This window comes from Tympanuchus pallidicinctus, unplaced genomic scaffold, assembly GCF_026119805.1.
Source record: "Tympanuchus pallidicinctus isolate F22 unplaced genomic scaffold, pur_lepc_1.0 scaffold3, whole genome shotgun sequence".
Taxonomy (NCBI): domain Eukaryota; kingdom Metazoa; phylum Chordata; class Aves; order Galliformes; family Phasianidae; genus Tympanuchus; species Tympanuchus pallidicinctus.
Window position 1 is genome coordinate 16,704,433 of NW_026294747.1, and position 19,476 is coordinate 16,723,908.

The 19,476-nt window shown below is 40.4% G+C and overlaps 1 long non-coding RNA gene across 1 annotated transcript in view; it reads left to right on the forward strand.

Annotated features, from left to right (window-relative positions):
• Positions 1-19,476, forward strand: part of LOC128086517 (uncharacterized) — a 230,190-nt gene that overhangs the window by 182,524 nt on the left and 28,190 nt on the right. Inside the window, exon 3 of the long non-coding RNA XR_008209394.1 lies at positions 12,564-12,769. This is a non-coding gene — a long non-coding RNA (uncharacterized LOC128086517). The remainder of the gene's footprint in view (positions 1-12,563; positions 12,770-19,476) is intronic.

Genomic DNA, 19,476 nt, shown 5'->3' on the forward strand with positions numbered 1-19,476 from the left:
AGGAGTAACATGCAAAGATTGCATCAACCAAACAGGAAATGAAGATGGTCCCATGTGGTTTAGGTAGTTTTGATTGCGATGCCAAGGGTGTAAATCGCCAAATAGCTTTTCGGCAGCCCGGAGCTGTTGTTGGCTTTCCCTTTCCTCCCGGCTGCTCCAAGGTAGCGGATCTCCTCCAGCTGCCTCCCTTCGCCTTCAGGGCGAGCAGAGCTGGGGGACCTGCTCACAGCTGCTCTGCTGCCTTCACGCTGCGTCACTGCTGCCATCAGACACTCAGCCACTGCCTGAGATCTCTGAAAAAATATTTGCGGCTCGTATTTACAAACAGTTGCTGCACAGAATTTGTCTGCACAAAGCATTTGTAAAACAATTTTGAGCAGGAAATCAGCTACAAGAAATAGGTAGTCCGTGTGGTGAGGACCATGGAAAGTATGTGTGCAGATGTGCGTATTGTCTAACATGGCTAATTTGCTGCCAGAATATGAAATACAGGGAGTACAACTAGGAGATGTAGCAGAGGCGTTTGTGTTTTTTTTCTTCTTGCCCCTATTCTGATGATGGATTATGTCAGTTAAACGTTTTAGGAAACAGAAGCCACTTCTCCATAGGAACTTACCAGCAGTAGTCACAGCTGAGCCCACAGACACCCCATGTTTGAATACAGAGTGATGCCAGCCTTGAGAGAATGAGTTTTAAAAGCAGCATCACATAAATGTGTCTGAATAAAATAAGAGTAGATCGGAAGCAGTTCCTGAGACTTAAGTGAGTGACCTTTCTTGCTGTTGTCGTTCCAAATGTTTGGCAGGCTTTCTGACCACTATATTTCATTTCCATGCACCCTTGTACTTCCCAGTTCCGTCCAGGAGCAGAAGCAGAAGTAATAAAATACCACAAGAAAAGCTATTCTTGTGATATTTCCGGTCCTACTGGATACAGCACCAACAGGAAATCTCATGAGAAAGTCTGTTCCTTCACAGTTTCCAGGCCCCCTTTGGAAACCCAAGCAAGTTAGTTGAAATAAGCTTTGGGGAATGAAACCCCTTCTCCCAGTTTTGTCAGATGCCATCCTCCCTTCTGGCAAGGCATGTGAGCCTTGCAGCCTGTGATGCTCGTGGTTGTCCTTCTGCCACTCATGCTCAGACCCTGTGGCCTGCACAGCCTGCGTGGCATGCTCTGTGTGGGCTACCTGTCCCCCAAGGGCCTGGGATGATGGAGGGGGAGAGAGATAAAGAAAGTCACAGGAACAGCCCACAGAAACTGCCAGAAGATATTCGATAAAAAACCGCTATCCTTAAGAGCATTTCTATGATGCTCATCTTTCTTTCCCTGCATGCTGCAGGGAGGACAGGGAAGGAGCTGTGCCTGCTGGTTCTGCTCGCCTTATACATTAGATTTCAGGTGACAATTCAGTTTGGCTGTATTTTTGGGAGTTGTACCTCCTCTAAGCCCAAGAAATGCCACTCAGGGTCCGGTTCCCAGCCCACAGGCACCAGGGGGAACCTTTCTGTTGACTTCATAGGGCGGCCGGTCATGTCCACAGAGACCTGCAGAGCTTCAAACCTCCCTGAAAAGTTTTGCAGAAGCGCTGCTGCTCGGCTTGCTGATGGACACACACGCTGTCAAAGATGATGACTCAGACGTAAAGCCTTCCTGAAATGTCGCTCTGAAGAATAAATGCCTTCCCTCTTGGTAACCGATACAGTATTTCTGGCTCTCCAGCTGCAGTCCCAATTGCAATGTCACTTTGGCAGTTGAAAAACCTTGTCGTAGTCATCTGCTTCGACACCGAGCGTCTAGCCCAACTGACTGTGGGCCTCCACCAGGCTTTGTTTCCCTCACATGCGGCCAGAATGCAGGTTTCTAATGATGTTTGATACTTGGGACATTTGGAGCTGGAATGCAACCACTTAAAACTGTTTGGTTTGTCACTTTTGGACTTGCTACATAAGGCTCTGTTAATACAAACAGGCCTGTTTGTGATATTCATCAGACAGTGGAAGAAATTCCTCTGATGTCTGTATAATGCAGTGAGCAGACTCCTTGATTATTAACATACTGATTGTGTACTCTTATTTCAGATGTTAGCTCAGCACTGGGGAAAGAGAGCTGGGGGAATAAAAAATGTAAGACACATGACATGCTTGGGATTTGGTCTGTGAAACTGGAAAAAATATTTACACAGTTAGATCGTGTTATTGTCATTCTTTCCTTTTATGTAATATTTGGAGAAGCCGCTGAATTTTTAGTTCTTATCCAAATCAAGCCACACCTCTGAGCATTGTAGGAGTGGGGATGGGCTCAGCATGTCTCCATCCTTTCTTAATCCCTTCATTGATGTACTCATTAGTGCTGGCACAGTGATCATCTGATGCATTCTCTTCCCTCCCAAGCACTTCCTTAAGCTCGGCATTTACATCCGCGCTGAACTTGCAGCCCAGCAGCGGGGGACTCTCGAACGCTTGCCGGGTGCTGCCCAGCCGTGCTCCTGTCTGTGGCTGCTGGATGTGGAGCCTCGCACGCTCCCTGGTGCTAACCACATCTTTGTCGCCAGCCAAAGCTGCAGAGTCAGGAGCCCCGCCTTGCTTGATAGTGCATGAAAATAGCCCCTCAAGTACAAGCCGCAGCAATCGATGTGCTTTGTATTCCCTGGCCAGAAATAACTCTGGTGGGTATCAGTTGCTGCATCCTGTCACCAGCTACTTAACGGTTTACAATACTTTCATTTATTAATAAGGCATTTTTGATGCCTTAGTCATAGAAAATACAGCAGATAGTTTTTGCGTTACTCAATATTTTCATCCCCTGGGTATTATTTCTTCTTCTAATTTACTCTCTGTTATTTTGGTGAAGGAACTTTCACTTTTGGTTAGTTGCAGAGCCCACCCTGGATATCCCCTGGATGGGCTGAAGTACATTAGCTAGGACATTAACTAGCATTAATGTGGAAATTCAGAATCCAAACAGAACTTGTCCTGTTGCCCAACAATGAGTCATTGTCCTTTTTCTCTTTTTAGCTAACAGCAGATTCAGAAGCTGTGAGACAGTTTCCTGGAGATAAGAGATAAATCAGAGGGAAACCTGGCAAAAAGATGATGGTCAAGCTGCAAGATATCATTTCCTCCAAAGCCCCTACATACTAATTAACCATTCCAAGCATATTTTCAACAGCATTTAGGGATTTCCTCATCAAAATAAACTTCCTCCCATGTTATCTTCATTTTTGACATCCGGTGGTACGGTCTGATAGAAGAATCGGGGTTAGAATTCTTAGTATTGAGTTGTGTATGTGTTTCTGTGTGTGTATATGCACAAGCACCACACACACACACACGCACACGATTGAAGCTTTGCCAGTATTACTTAGGAATTTTAATGCCTCCTCCAAAGTCCTCTGTAGTCAGCAAGAGATTTTCTGTTAACTTCAATAGTAGCAGTATCGAGCCTCTATCCTTCCGCATCCAGATTTTTTCATTTATGCCTTATGACTTGTTTATAACAAACTACAGATGGGCTTGAGTCATAAAGTTCAGAGTATTTGGTTTAGAGGTTTTGCTTTGGGCCCATCCCTTTAATGTACTGCTTATTCCAGACCTGCCTTTTAAAAGGAAAATATTGTCAGAATGAAAGTGTATGTGCAATAAACAAACTTCTCATTTCCTTCCTCTTAACTTTTTCCTCTTTCTGAAGCTGATTCCTTAACTGGACAATTAGTTTTAGGACTGCCATTGAATGCAAACTTGTCATACCTGATTTGCAATCTTTTCTGTTTCAAGTGCTATCAATTATTTTCTAACTAGATGCTCCTGTGGGATCAGCTGTCACTAAGAGCAAATTTGAACACAATGGGTTGCTTCCTATTTCCAAAAGAATCTGAAGATTGTCAAAGCTTGACAGGCAGCTCCAGTTTTAAGATGAAACAGATAAGTCGGGTTTCCCTGGTAGGTGCTTTTGAACACAAGTAGATAAAGGAAGCATTGTTTCCAAAGAGGGGATGCCATTTATAGTTCAAATTCACTCTTATTAAGGACAAACTGCAGTTGCTTTAAACACGGTCAAATATATTTGCACTGCAAGAGGTAATAAAATCCCAATGAGCCTTTGTAAATGTTTCTGCAGACCTTGCTACACTTACAAATTTGGCTTTCTTTTTTTTTTTTTTTTTAATGAGAGATTGAGTGGAATACTTTAAAATTCAGTGCATGGTAGAACTGTTGTATAGATCAAATAGATAAGTTGTGGATTTCGTAAACAAATGTACTGGCAGTCATCAAGAAGTTAAACTTGCTTAACCCTGGTTTTGAAGTCGTGTCATTAATTGGATGCCTTGGTAATTATTTATGTACATTATGCATGAAGATCAAGCCTGTGTTGTTTTAGAGATGTCATAAGTGAGAAGCGTTACAACATTTAGACCTAAGTTACCACTAACTTTGTTTTGTTCCACACCACTTTTGTTTCAGGATCAGATGGTGCTGTTGAATCATTCATTTGTGGAAAGAGTTGTGAGATTCTCGTTGATTGTGGGGAAAATTACTCTGAGAGACGGTACTAGGTTAGTGATTCCAAGGTCTGAATTTGCCAGGTGTCCAGACAAGAGACTCACTATTGGCTCTGGACACACTTATTTATTACCTGCTTCAGGAAGTGAGTAGTCCTTCCAGTCTCCTTCTGTTTGAAAAATATGGTCTTTTTGCACGTTTGGTTGGTGGCTGATGCCAGCAAATATACCACCTAGTGTCAGTTGTTCGGTTGAGTCTGCCCTGTGTCTTCACCCATTACGTAAAGGCAAAGAACTCTTTGCAGTGCAAAGCAAAAAACTTTCTTATTCAAACAACAAATCACGTGCCCAATGACTTCAAAAATTGCTCAAATACTAAAACTTCCGATTTTGTTGTGTCTTACTGAATGAAAATTTGTAGCAAGTCTTTTCAGAGAGAGGGAGAGAGGGTTTTTTCTTCCTCCCTCTAAAATAAGAAACAATCATAGCAGGAAATATGAAAGGAAATTGTGATGGTTTGAATTTGACGTTTGCAGTCAGTGTAACATTTTAAGCTCAAATGTTTTGAAAATCTTCAATTAAGACCAACATCAAGGCAGAGAAAAAATTATTCAGAAGCATTACAGTTGGGAAAACACCAAGGAATGGTACATATTCTTAGACAGAGAAGTATTGTACAACCTGGATATAGCTGTTGCAATGTCGATGGATTGTTTCCAGAGCGGATCAAAAGGAAGAATTTTGGCCATGAAGGTAACTTGTGCGATAAACCAAAGGGAGGAAAGCAATGTTATTTCCACTTGCAAAATAGTAGGGCTCCATTGCCACACTTTCACAATCACCAAATTAGAATCAGGTGTTAATTAGCACTTGTGTTTGGCAAGCTCCGTTTATTGAGAACATTTGCCTTGGTCAGACATTTGATTATTTTGGCTCTGAAACCTGGTTTACATTGATTTAATCATTAGAATACTCTCTTTTAAGGCTTTCAAATGATGCAATTAAGTGCAAGTACCACATCTCCTGCACAGCAACAAGGATCTCAACAGTTATGATTAATCCAGTAGACACAAATAAGTGTTATTTTCCTCCGTGTAGTGGGGTATAATTCTGTAGCAGTGCATGTGTCAATTATTAAATATAATATATAATATATCTTTTGCTTGCCCATTGCTATCATCGTTCATTGTTATGTTTATATATCTTGATGTAATCCTACTGAGTTCCCAAACAAAAAACATTAAATTGTTTATTGTATGGAGATGTGACAGGACACATCTAATTTGAAGCTCTAGCCATTCAAACAAAAATCTGCCTTACAATTGCATCTAGAAAGCAAATAGAAGCTGTGGCACAAGCGAAGTACAAACCCGTCTACCTTCTCAAGAACTACTCACTCATTCTTAAGTCATCAGTTCAAAAATAAGATATTTCCTTTTAGAAGCTATTCTTCTGCTTAACCATGTATATTCATCTGCTTTCCAAGACCTTTGTGGCAGCTCAGATATTTCAGAGTATTCTTTTGAACATTTCTGCTGCTTGTTTTGTTGTATAATTTGAAACAATTTGCTAGCAATTTAAAATTACGTATTTAAACTAAAATCTTCCATTTCTAATGATCAGTATGAGGGCACAAAAGTGAGTCACAGAAATGTTTTACCTGTAATTTAAAAATCGTGCTCCTGCTTTTTGGGAGTGAGTAATAATTCAGTGTAGTCAAGTTTTTGCTATCAGTTGGAGAAAACAGCAAATACTGTGGTAAAATTAATAACATTTTTGCTTATGAACTTGCATTCTTATATTCACTTCTTACGTTTCCATGTTGCATTTACTTCCGATGGGAAGGGCTTTCGTTATCCTTTCCTTGAGTAATCAATTCTCTACATGCATGGCCAGAGTTTCTGATAGACCTACTGGCCAGAGCTGAGGTGTCAGGATCCAGCACTTCGTATTTAATTTAATTCCCATATGACAGAAGGAAAACACCCTGACAAAAGGAAGTAATCTCTCAGAGGAGTGCTAAATCTACTCCTTGAACAGCCTTACAATGGTGATTTTTATCAGATGAGTCATCTGCCAGGTTTTATAAATTGGTGCTCATGTTGTGGATCCACTGGGGGCTTGTACTTCTCTCCATGACAGTGACATTGGAGGGAGTAATGAGGAGGCAGCTGCTTAGATCAAGTGGCAAAGTCTGTCCACTCCTAAGCCTGTAGCCAAAATCAACAGTGTGTCTTTACAGTTGATCTAGGGAATGATGTTACAAAAATGGGATGTTTGCACTAATGACTTAGTCAAATACATCTGGAGCCTTTTTCCCTGAAGAAATGAAACTGATGTAATAAAACAGCACAGTCTCCTTATTATGTAAATCATGAGGCAGAAAGCTGAGCACGTTATTTAAAGAAAACTGAAGAAAGCTGAAGATTTGATCGAGTAATTTCCCGTTTTTACCCCATATGAGATCTTGCAGATGGCAGGAAGGAACAGAAAAAGATGCAAGCCATCTAGCTTCCAAATGTGAGATGATTCTCTTCTTACAGTGAGTATTTAAGCCACTGAAAGCATGGAATTTTCTACAACAGATGCATCTGAACGCTTTTTGAGCAAGAAAACCAATCCAGACTTTACGCTTTCAGTATGTTGAAAATCAAGGTTACCGCTGGTGGTGAGATTCTGGAGGCATGAATTTTAAAAGGTGCTTAGTGACGTGCACTGGTTTCGACCCCATCAGATCTCTCTAGCTTAAAAATGGAATTTTCCTACTTGTCACTCTAACTGAAACTTGGATACAATGGGAAACTAGGAAAGAATGAACTGCAATGTTTTCTCTGATTTTTGACTGGTTGTGCGGAGTTCATCTTTTATTCATCTAAAGTTTGCAGTCAACATTTTGACTTCTTTAATTCAAGTCAATTGGGATCATGATATATTTTTGGAAGACTTTTCTCCCACAGCTTGATTCAAAAAGTACCATCTAGATATGAAAGTAAAGTTTTATGAGTTTATGCAGGTGGATGAGGAGAAATGAACCTACAGGCCATTCACTCAGCTCTCAGCAAAGCCATGCCAGTGCCCTTACACAGAAAAACAAACAAACAAACAAAAAAACCCACTCAATCACTTTACTCTTCTGGCACAGCAAGATTTTTCTAAGTAGATAAAGCAGATCTATGCAAGAGACAGTGTTTTTAAGGGCAAAATTCAGAGATAAAGTTCTCTAGGGAGTGCTGCCTGCCGCAGAGCACGCCTGAGTCTGCTCGACTTGCCCATCAAGGCCTATTCCTTTTACATTTCATGTTCAGCACAGGAAAAGGTGTGGAGGTGTTAGTGCATTACAGCTTGGTGTGCTATTGGAAAGAGCTCAAGTGCTTCAGAGATGAGATGATTACATGTATGAATTTACATAAATGAGAACAGAGAAGAATTACTTTAGGATTTGGAGGCTTACCAAGAGCTGAGGTGAGGCAGACAACCCATTATACTACTCTGCATTATTGCTTCCCTTTGAATTTGCAGAATGTATTTTATGGCTTATTATGTATAGCTCAGGTTTGATCAAGCTGTTGATGACTTTCACTGATTCAGCAGTTTCAATCCAATGTAACTTTTCTTATAGGAGAATAATATTTTGCACTTTAAAAATCAACCTTTTTTTTTTACTTCTTTCTGATGTTTTTTTCCCCCTAATTTGCATGGACCCCCTAATTCTCTTCTGGGGACCAAGAACTTCCAGCACATATGAGTAAACTGTTAATATGAAACAAAGCTATAGCCAGAAATCAGAAGTGATGACTACAGCTAAGTAAAATGTTCCTGTGTAGTAGAGAAGCAAGATTTTCCATTCTGCACTGAAAAATCCAAAGACTTCAGTTACCTCATCAAAGACAGCAAATCATCACGTACTCTCCCTCTGTCTACCCTTGCCCTAGCCAAGTGTTCAAGGCTCCAGCTGACAACCTCTGCTGAATCTCACAAGGCAGCAGAAGGGGTTACTCAAGCATGTGGAAAGGAGCAAGCCTCTGACAGATCCCCTATTACTGTAGCTTGTTTTCCAACAGTATTAATGGCAGCTGAAGAGGCTTGATGAAGAGTTCATGGTGATAGCCTCTAGCACAGAACCAGAGCAGATTAAATCCTGTTAGCTTTAGGAACACTGATCTTCAGGAGCCTTCACTTTCTACATTATTCCTCCTTTTTCCATATTTGCCTGCTCTTATTTCTGGTTTATTGGTGTATCTTTCCTAACATCTTTAGGCTGCAGTGTGCATGATAATTCACTAGTTCAAAGACAGCATTTTTACAATTTCAGAGGTTCAAGCATTCCCCTAGTTGAAGGCTATGTGAAGTATATGTTTTGCACCTTCTAATCTCATAATCTGTATTTAATAGCAAGAAACTAATTATAGGATTGCATGAAAATTTTTTCCTGACCGTCAAGATTTGCTTGTATAAACAGAATGTTTGTGTACTCGAAGGCACCATCAGCTACAGATACGGTTCTTCCTTCAAAAATCTTACTGATAGGTTTTGCTATTAGGCTCTTTCCATTTTTTCACCTCTGAATAGCCTGATCAATAGGCTGAGTGTTTCAATTTGCATGCATCTTTACTCTTGAATGTTTGTATGACTTGCAATTAAAGAGGAAGGTACTGAGGCTCTCTTCTAAAAAGTAGGGGTTTTTAGTCATGTCTTGTTTGTCTATAACATAGACCAGGTTAACAGCCTCAATGAAATAATGTTCTGCTGAAGATAGCAAAGCTTGCTTCCCTGCATTGTTGGGATCTGGGTTCAAGCAAGAACTTATTATTTCTGAAATATGGAATGCATTTGCTCTTGGAACACATGTCCTTTTTATGCCCTCTGGTTCATGAGCTGGTTGCAAAACTACAAATTTGCTATAAAATTCCTTTTAAGGTGCAGTGCTGCTAGAAATTTGTAGAATAATAGAAGCCCTTTCATCCTTTGTATTTACACATGCAATTTGCTTTAACAGGATCTGATCAACCATTAAAACCCACTCTGTGTTTTATGTGTTTAACAAAAAACATACTTGCACAAGTAAAATAGACTGCATGAAAGGCTCCAATACACCTATTTATGTTTCACATATAACAAGGTCCTGCAGAACCCCTTTTGTCCTGAGGAGTTTAACACCCCCAGTGGAAGGCTGAGACCCCCTGGAAGGAGGGCTGCGGCTCAGCACCTTGCCAGCACAACACCTTTGCTCCTTAGGGCTTTGGGCTGGCAGTCCCAGAGCATGGGCTCAGTTTCTATGAGAGGAGAGCTCCAACACAGTGCTGAAGTCAAAGCATACCTGTGATTAAGTCCAGCAAAAAAAAAAAAAATAATCTAAGAAAAATAATCTAAAAAAAATATCTAAGAAAGCAGGCATTTCTCTTTTGACAGAGCATGGCTGGCCAAGTGGTCAGTTCAATGGGCTCCATCTTAGCTGAAATGCTGGGGTGCTGCTGGAGTATGAACCACAAGGAAAGTTTCAAAGTCCAGAGAGTTTTAACGTCTGGGAGAGGATGCTAGTTCCTTTGTAGTGTTTACGTGGAGTGTCTAATGCTGAATGTCTCTAATGTCACTAGCATGACACTCAAAGGAGTATTTCTGAGTTTTCAAGTTTCATCTGAAAGATATGCAAGGGTCTCCTGCGATAGGACAAGGGGAAATGATTTCAAACTAAAAGAGGGGAGATTAAGATTGGATATGAGAAAGAAGTTTTTTACAATAAGGGCGGTGAGGCACTGGGACAGGTTGCCCAGAGTGGTGGATGCCCCAGCCTTGGAGACACCAAAGTTCAGGCTGGATGGACTCTAAGCACCTTGATCTAGAGTAGTGATGTAGTGATCCCTGTTCATTGCAGGGGAGTTGGACTGGATGGCCTTTAAGAGTCCCTTCTGACATGATTCTATGATTCTATGAAAACCGAGTATTAACCAACTCTTTCATCTTTATAAGTGATTGATTAGCTATAGAGTTACAAGTTTTGCCTTTTTTTTTTTTTTTTTTTTTTTTGGTGGAAAGGATTTTTTCACATAGTTTCATTTGTTTATACAGACATGCAAAGCTTTGTTTTCTTGCACACATCAAGCAACAAAGAATATTTATTTGCTGTTCAAAGGCCTTTTCACAAGCAGTGCTTAGCTCAAAAGCCTATTCTCTTAGCTTTCCTCAGCATGATTTTTTTTACCAGTGTATCCTCTAACTCTGTGTTTGCTTGTTTGCTTGTTTGTTTGTTTGTTTGTTCATTTTTCTGTCCTTAATTCTCAATTGCTCTCTCTTGCTTTTGGGGGGATTTTTTTTATCTTTTCAAAAACACATAAAACTAATAACTGGAAAATCGCAACTGACTGCGTCCATATGTCTGTACTGGAGGTAATATGGTTGCAACTGTCAGATCTTGTAAAGTTATTTATAGATTACCAGGAAGACACCATAAACGTAAACACTAGTGGAAAATCAAGAAATTAACTGTGTGAAAAACAGAGACATTTCAAAGGTATTTTCAGATTTTGAACTAAAAATTGATAATTTGTTTGATATCTTGGCCTCTGTATTTCTGTAGGAATTCTGTTTTCCTTGCTGTCATTAGCAGCAACATAGTGGAAGCTGTTAACTAAAGATTTCATATTGTCTTTCAAGGAAAAGCAGAGTTTAATAATTTTTCCTTTTTGAAATTGTTTCTGATCATGAAGTCCCAATAATTTCCCATCAGATCAATGGATACAGCCAGGACTAATCCCAACTGAGTCAATGTGATTTATAAGATAATAACAAATGAATATCCTCCTGCTTTTCACACATTTAAAGCTAAGGATTACCTCTGTGTAACTAGTTTTAAAAGAATATTTTACCATGCAGAGTTGTCATGGTAGCACATACCATATTTGCCTCCTTGGTCTTTATTCAAAGCCCAAATCTTTTGACTGACCAAATGATCCTAAGACCTCTGAAATATTCTGTCATCTTTCTAATTGGATACACTGATGTCTGCTGGAAAACAGATGTGATCAACTGCAATCATCTGTGAAGCTGAAACAAAATGCAGCATGTTTTCTCAGGAAAACTTTATCAGTAACTTCACCTCCTCACAAAACATAGACATAATCCATAAATAAAAGAGCTGCCATTTGATGAGAAGGAGGAAATTCTATCTTAGTCAATGACAGAGAAAGTGAAATGTGGTCACCCAGAGTTCCTGCAATCAAAGCCCACTCATGCTTACTTTAATTATTCTGATGTGCATTCCCATTCAACTTTAATAGTACTGCTTGTACCAGTAAAGGTTCTCAATTGCAAGGGTCACATTTGCTTTGTTTTCTTCATCTCTGGTTTAGACTTAGAAAGACTGCACAAAGGACAGGGATCCTTTGAGAGAGCTCTCTGTTTGCTCAGTCCTGCCTTGCCCAAGAGAGATCAGCACAGATCCAGTGGTTGATTTTGGGAATGCCCTGCTAGCAATAGAGTGGGAGGGAGGAGGCTGCTCTTAAGAAGCCGTGGGACTCAAAACCAAAGCAAAAGGTGTTGTTGGATGGCAAAGGCTGGATGGCAAAAATCGCTGACTACTCAGAGTAACAGAGGAAACCACTAAAATCAAATAGGTCAGTCAAGGAGGTGACTGCAGCAGTTGTTACATTTTTGTACATTTTATTATTTGTAATTTTAGCTTTAATTTCACCAATCCCAGTGAGTATTGGAAAGTAAAAATTTTATTTAGCAAGGTTGGGTGGAATTGGGAACGCATCTACAAAGTACAGTTATGGCTAACTAACTTGATTGTTTGTGGGGACTGCAGAACTGGGGAGGAGGGAGGAGTACTGCAAACGCTAATTATTTTGATCAGTGGAGAATCTGATGCGTCCAAGAATTTTAAAGAGTTTTGTCTTGTTCAAAGCTCCAGATGGGTTTAGTCTGAGGTTCTGGCCATCCATGATGGAGTCCATGATACTTGGGCCTCACCTCTGCTTTGTATGTAAATGGTGAAGTTATTTACATAAAAGCTTTCTTCATTTCTTGGAAAATGTGTTTCAATCAGCCAGTCTTTATGTTTGTACAGGGTCAGGTCTGTCTTGGACAACTCACCCCACAGAAGCAAGAGGGAGGCTGTTCCAGTAACTCCTGTGGGAGGCCTAGCTGGGATGCCATCATCAGGCACAACCCCTGTTCCCAGGCAGGATTTCAGCCCATTTCAAGGACTAACTCAGCTCCAGCTTCTAGAGCTTTGATCTGCTTGAAAACTCAGACATCAGTAAGGCGGTTAAGGTAGGTAACATCTTTAGGTACTATTTACCTGTTAAGTCTTTCTTTCATGTGAAAATCAAGCTCCTTTTGTCAGCATATAGCTTTAGGAGCTGTGAGATCTGCAATCGCCAGAGATCTGCATTGCTTGTGCTTTTATCTTGGTACAGTTTAGGACAGGGGTCTCATAGATATCTAAAAAACAACTTTTCAGTATAAATTTATAATTAACTTTATTCACAATAATAATGTCAATAACCAAGCTGAAATCAAAGGATGGAGAGGGATTTTATTTTAGGCAGTGATTCTTGTGCATTTCTAAGCACATTCAGAATAAATAAGAAATTATAAGAATAAATCAGTGAAATGGTATTCTACCTTTTCAGAGGACACATGCTCTCTCCGTTTCCACGAAAACTGTTCTGCAGCCAGCTGCTTCTGCAGCTGACATTTGCTTACTGAGCCAAATCCATATCTGAGGGCAGACCAGAGGGAATGTGTCTATTCTGGTTCCTGAGAAATGAAGCAGACAAGGGCTATTTCTAGTGGCCTTTCAGGTCCAGTGTGGGTGGCTGAGAACTTTCAATCAAAGTCCTCCCTTTCAAAATTGAGCCCAGTGGTAGGAATTTTGAATAAAGCTCAAAACATGAGATCCGGAAAAGGAGGAGACTGAAGCGGTTTGATGGCATGACACAAACAATATCTTCCTTTCCTGAAATAAGAATGTTTTCTTCATGAAACAGAAAAAGCAATGAATAAGAAAAAACGTAAGAATTTAAATGTTAGAAGGCACTAAAACCTGGGAAAAGTGTGCTGGGTTCCTTTCTGCAGAACATTTTATTAGGCTTCTGATAAAATAGGAAATATAGAAAAAGCTGTCACCTTGGGCCAACAAACAAAAAAATGCTTGCAGATGAGTGGAAGGCTCAAAAAAGAGATTTTTTTTCTTTGCGAAGCATACAATAAAATTCAGCCAGCGTATGTGACTGTGAATAAGGGGGAGGAGGGAAAATAGCAAGGCAAGGAAGGTCGAAGGTTTCTAAACCTGGATACTTAGTTCTGGGTATTTCTTAACACAAATTATATTGAGAGTGGCTTATAAATCTCAGAACTTCTTTCCAAACTATTTAAAGTTAAGTTTGTCTTCTTATGATGATTTAGTACAACATTCTTTATTCAGTGAAGGGAAGCATGTATACACTATTTCTGCTTTGAATGGCCTTGGTTTTGAATCCTTGCTTACCCTAAATAAGGTCTGAGGTGGTTTCTTCTGAATGTTTGAAGATGAAGAAGTAGAGGGTACGTTGTTTCTAAAATGCAGTCTAGTGATTAACGTTGATAAATGTTTGTGTTCTATTTTTAAAGCATTTTGAAAACAGACACAGTCTGCAAGGAAAGAGGGGAGAACTAGTAGGTATTTCTTCAAAGACCAGCCATACATAAATTGCTACACAATGGCAATTGCATGCAGGGGTAGCGCCTGGACTTATAGTGAACCATAGCATTTCATAAACTTGTAGAGCTAAGCATGAAGTGCTACTATTGGGATTCTGCATGACCGAGTATTTGCTCACTTAAACCCCAGGGTAGAGGAGAAATTTTCATGGAGCTTATAGTGATTTATAATGGGAAGCATAGGCTTTTTCATAGACATTGTTCTCACTGACAGTGTAAAGAAAGAGAGCACTAAATCTCTTCTCATCATAACTAATGATTAAGTCAGCAGCTTTTTTGGCGAATACAGAATGCCCTTCTACAAAAACAAAGTATTCTATTGTGATGTATTACATTTAAAAAACCCATAAGTATCCCATAAGGCTATTGCAATATTTTTAACTAGATCTTCCCTCTTTGTCACCATATTGAAATAAATGGAATGTGTCAGACTGAGTAATGCTCTTTCAATAAGTTTTTAGGAGCTCACTTAGAAGTTTGGCAAAATATAAAGAAACGAGGAAAACTTTCTCAGGATCCTCTATGGCCTGAATGAAAGATTGGTCCATTAAGGAGAAAAGCTTATGCTGATGCTGACACTAATAAATGGGATGGGGAAGGATATTTCTGCTTAGTTTGGGCTACCTTGCTCCAATTTGGCTGCATCGAGTTGCCCTCTGAAATAAATCAGCCAGTTGATGATGATGCATTGCATTAGAAAGTTCCCATCAATATAATAGGAAAATCAGTTTTGTTTGAGTTCAAATGCGAACTCACCCTCAACTATTAGGACTCAAAGGGACAGCAGTCACTGAAAAATTAACTTCCCTGCATCTGCTGTTCAGACCTGCATTTGAACTACAGCATTCTTCCTTTGGAGGGTATTTCCGTTATTCACTCTAGATACTGAACTTGCTTTAACTTCATATGTTAAGTGGAAGAAAATGCCATGGATTTATTAGGCTGCTCCTTCCCCAGTGCTTTCATTTCAGATGCTATTTCAACCCTACTGAAATCAGTGATAAAACTACTACATTCATTGCCAGAGCCGGGCTTTTTCTCTCTATTTCTGCTCCTGAGGGAAATTTTGAGTAGGTGGACCTTCAGAGTTAGATCCATCCTGGATTTTAGCCCTAGTCTCCTTCACAGATATGTTCCTTAAAATATTTTATAAATTAAAACACTTAAGGAATGCCTCCTCGATGCTCCTAAACGGGAAAATTTGAAGTAGAAATATTGGGCAATGGGAAGGAATTGTATTTAGCTGTGGTGCTATCTCTCAGTAATCGTTAGCCTTTAGGGCTCCAGTGATCTCCATGTTGCAAGTGCTACATTTCCATACCTACCATCTTTCATTCTTCAGGAAAAAAAAAATCTAGATTACTCAGAATATGTCTTCAAGGGGTGCTTCTCCTGTCACACTGACTCTACAGTGCGTTCTTATACTAAGTAGGTTAAGCATTTCAGAAATGTTTAGAAATCTTGCCCAGTAAGTACTTTTTTACATCGCTGTAATACAGCCTTTCCTGAATGTTACGTCTGGAATCCTAGCCACAGTGCACAAAAATTACAGTTGGGTAAAGCGAGCCCTCTCAGACTAATGAATTCAGCTTTCCTTTTTTTCCCCCTTTGCCTCACAAAGGTCCTAGTCAAGAGTGGGATAGAAGGAAATCCCACTAGAGCCTAATAATGCTGCTTCTTTCCAGAGGGAGTCACTAGAAAGTAATTTATTTCTTCAGCATGCAACTAGAGGTACTCATTTATCAAAGGCTTCTGCATGCTGCTTCTATGGCCTTCGTTATCCCAGGGACAAGGAACTGAGGTTGTGACCCAAAAAGTCTATTCCTACTGGATAACCCTGGTTGTTCCTTTTTTTTACTCAAACATCAAATGCAGGCCTACTGGACATATAAGGCCATGTTCATAGCTGGAGTTTGTGCAGTATTTATAAGGTATGAAAAGCTACAGTTCTTCTGTCTTTCCCTATCAGCATCAGTAAGGCACTACAGGCGAGAGTAACGCTATCAGCTGCATTCCTTTGCCTCCTGAGCCATGGGCAGCTCTGATTTTCAGACATGCTTTACTTTTTTTTTCCCCTGCCCTGCTTTTCTCTACTGTTGTGTCTTTCCCATCAAGGGAACTCGCCCTCAAGTTCAGATTGCACACACTTAGGAGATGCAGCGGAGAATTGGACCTTTGTGAGCGTGTGAAGGATGCTTTCCTTGACCTGTCAGAGAACATATTTTACTTGATGAGAAAGAATGCTAGGCCAAATTCCTCTCTACTGTAAGCAGACTATTAGAGGAGGACTTAGCTAGGGATGAGCTTGGCCTACTTTGTGCAGTGGATGGTCTCCTAAGCAGACAACGCTTATTGTTTACAGTGCAGTGGCTGCTTTTCTGCTCCTTTAAGTGATGGTGGGTTTTTGTACCAAACAATGCAAATAGGAAGTCATTTGTTTGGGAGGACCTAATCCTGAAGCCCTTATTTGGTGTTTACTGAAGTTAAGCTCAGCCTTTACTCAGATGAACTCCGCTTGGACTCACAAGGAGTTTGCCCCAGTGAGGACAAGAGGAGGACTGTGAGAGTGCGCTGCCTGGTTTTGGCCAAAAGACAAAGATACTTTACGTTACAAACACATACTGAAGAAAACAGGCACACACAATTACTGACTATATGCATGTGGCACTGTACGTGTGCACACGGACACAATTGCACACTAATCTAATCAATACATTCATTTCTTATTAGGACATAATTACACATCCCAGGAGGCTGGAACAGAAAAGTCCCATTAACCCCTCATGCCCTTTTCAGCTTTCCTCTGCCTTTCCATCTAACAGACCTCTGTGTCGCTCCACTCATTAGCAGTTACTGTCTATGACATTGTTACATAAATAAGGATGTCGACCTGTCAGAATGGGTCACTCAATTCAAGGGTGATGATAAATATCTGTCCCTCTGAATTAGGCCAAAGATACCAGAGTACAGGACAGCTACTGTTGATTATTGGATAGTTAATGTATAGAGGACAAAAGGTGCTGAGGCCTGGTCACTCTTTGGATCATTAATATGGATTTAGGCCTATTATTAAAAAAAACACACGCAGGCATAAAACTAGGTTAGCAAGAACACGCATAACTTTCAGTTTGGGACTGAATGTATAGATGGTGGGTAGATCTGTGGTGCTAAAGGTGTGGCGTAAAAACGTAAAATTAAGGGTGCTTTTAGATAAGCACAGTATTTTGGGATCACACTGCAAATGGTTTGTGCTTCTTCACGCTTACAAATGAAACGTAAGTAAAAGGCGTGGTGGATGCCTTTAAGTAAGCTGAGATGATTCCAGGAAGCAGGATATACAGTAGAGCAGTGCTGGGCTCTGAAGCAGCTACAGAGCTGCTGCTGAGGCGTCACATGGTTTGCTTTGAAAACCATCAGTTATTGCCAAGACTTTTCTGAAACTGCTTTATTTTCAAAACACTTTTTTTCTACTTAAATCTTGAAGGGACCGGAGAGTGTCTATAACCTCAGTTTGTTCATTCAGTGATTACCATCTTCTTCACTTGGTGACAGATTTTTCTTTCAGGAAGAACTTAATTGTGATGCAACACGCTTCTTTGATTTTAATAGCTGATAAATTAAAAATATCAAAGCAGTTTTGTAGACAGAAGCTCTTTCCATTCCAAATAAGGACAAATTAAGACTCTTTTCCAAAAGACTCAATACTGTAACTCACTGAAAATGCTAAATGCCGGGCAGGAACATCCCTTAGGATTTGCTTATCTAGAAGTCTAATTGCAGCATCCACAACTTTCCCTGAACTCAAGGACTCGGTGTTTCACCGAGCTCAGACTGTTATTGTTCTTGAAAATCTGTTACAACAGTTTGCTCTGAATGAGAGATCCAGTCTGGAAGGGAGCTAAGTAACCTGCAGTGAAGCTGGTATAAGTATAGCAGCATATTTTTTGCCCTTTGATTAGTTTTACTGTACTTACCCCTACCTCTGTGCTTTGTTGTATCCTTTTCAATACTGTCACTGAGCTCTGAGAGATGTGGCCACAGCATTTCCCTAGGACCAATGCTCTGCCAACTGGTGATAGTGCCACACGTGCAAAGTCAGTAGTGCAAAGTAGCTGTGATTCTCTCCATATTTCCCTCTCCCTCATTTCCTCTTCCCTCAGGGTGCAACTGTTAGAAGGAGTATCTCTGCTTTCTTGGCACACTGGTGCATGGAGAAGTTCTGCTGGTTGTAGTTAGAAATCTCAGTTACACTGGTGGTGGCAGTCAGCAGTCTTCTGAGCACAGGAGGGTCAACAAGTCAACTTCAGTTTGCTAAGACATTGCACTAGTCCTAAAATGCTGATCAAAGCAGAGTCCATGCATTCTGGCTTATGAGAGTGCATTCACAACCTTATCCAGGCTCAGCTATGTAGATCTAGAGAGAGCAAATGCAGGCTGATCAGAAATAAGGATACCTTCACCTCCTGTATTTGTTTTGTTGGGTGATGCCCAAGAGACTCTCTGCCAGCCCTTTGGAATGTGTATTTGAGTTGAATCAGTGTTGGCACACAGGAAATTCAAGCAGATAGAGTTGTGCATTGAGCTCAGTAGGGACTCCCTTCTCATTTGTCAAATAAATGGCTCATTAAAATGGCATGAGGAAGGGAAGCAGCAGGAAAATTAGCTAGAATACTGTCCCTTAACAGACACATTAAGAAACTACCTGAAAGGTGCAATCTGTTCGCTGAATAAAGCATCTATCCTCACCTTCAAGTACCAAATCCACAGTGCAGATCTGTAGCATCCCCAGTCCCAGAGGTCTTTGGAATTCAGTAGCAGAGGAAACGTAAGTTTTCCAGCTCTCAGTGGGGAAATATCATCCAATGTGCTCACAGTGTCTTCCGTAAACATGACAAGAGCTTTATAAGAAACTTTGCAGTAGTCTCATGACTGGGTGTTTCTGCGAGCTGCCATTTTGGCTGGCACACCAGTTTCTGTCACTGAACACCAGCTGCTATAACTTGACTTGAGGGACAAGCTCTGGAACTGTGGCTGATGTGGGAGCTGTGCTGGCAGATTTATATCTTCAGTGGATGAGACCCAGCAGGGAACATCTGTATCCTGTGCATGAATTGCGTATCAGCACTCTACAAGGGTTATCAAAAGGAGTTAGAAACACGCTGTTCCCAAATCTATTTCTTCCCATTCAAATTGCAGGCACACCTACCATTTTATTTAACTATTCTATTATTTTATGACTCTATTTTATGATTATTATTGTTAGGATTCATACTCCT